The following is a 1,193-nucleotide window of genomic DNA, read 5'->3' as shown; positions in this document are numbered from 1 at the left end:
TACAATTCTTTTATCAGAAATTATATTTATTCTATGTTATATATTTTATATTTTTTAAGTTTTTTATTTTTATTTTTTATCAATTATTTTAATTAAAATATGCATAAACAGTGGGGCAAATGATATGGGTTTATTTTTTATTTTCAACAAGAATTGGTAAGTAATCTGAGTTTCGGGATTTTTCAATAATAAGAAGAGGATATATACTTTCACAGTCTCATTGATAATTAAAGTGCTCAAGAAAGAAAATAGTGGGAGAAAATATTGAGCGGATGAAATGAAAGAAAGAAAGAACCCAGAAAGGCAATTCCGTTTTGCTGAGGAGCTAGTGGTGATAAAAGACAAGTTATGCTATGCTTGGTGTTCCTGCGGGAACGTGGAATCTGATTCTGGAGCTGCTAAGATTAGTATATTCGCAGCAGCAGATCCTTTCATGATTGGTCATATCATATGACTATAACACAATAGCACGACCATCCTAGTGCTTATTTAATGATTACACTGTAACTAAAACATAGCCAAAACAAAACAAGCTCCTCAACTTGGATTAGGTTATTTAACCATATTACAGTATGCTATTATACCTTGGGTGACGTGTACATATATACCTCTCATAGTCTCATTATTGAATACAGTCTGGATCATGAATAGTCTCTCGATCATATATTCATATTCAATAATACGGTGCTAAATGCTAAATAGAATGTGACCAGATCGATGTCATAATCTCAATGTGTAACCTTACATTTTATTTTATTTTTTCTTAAGAGGATTGGATGCTAATAAAAATATGAAAGATATGCAAATTATTTTTTAAAATTTTAATTTTTAAATAACAAATTAAATTTTATTTTAATTTCTCTACTCTAAATTAAAGTTCCTACGTATCTTCTATGCGAAAAGATGCAATTTTTTTATTTTGAAGTAAAAAATTATAGCTATAAGTAATAACAAGTGTAAAAAGATAAAATTACTAAACATACAACTTTATAAGTTTAGAAAAAATAAATTGATAAGATGGTAGTTTGGATAAACTAACTTGTAAGTTTTGACTTCATTTAAATTGGATAGACTAATTTAGTTAAGATTTTTGACTTCCTCCAAAAATAAGTTATTAGTTAATCATGTGTTGAAAATAAATTTTATATAATGATAAAATTAAATTGATATTTATAACTTGAAAAAATTATATA

The sequence above is a fragment of the Arachis ipaensis genome, chromosome B05 (assembly GCF_000816755.2).
Source record: "Arachis ipaensis cultivar K30076 chromosome B05, Araip1.1, whole genome shotgun sequence".
Lineage (NCBI taxonomy): Eukaryota > Viridiplantae > Streptophyta > Magnoliopsida > Fabales > Fabaceae > Arachis > Arachis ipaensis.
The sequence above is the reverse complement of the archived record's forward strand: the minus strand, read 5'-3'. Positions refer to the sequence as shown.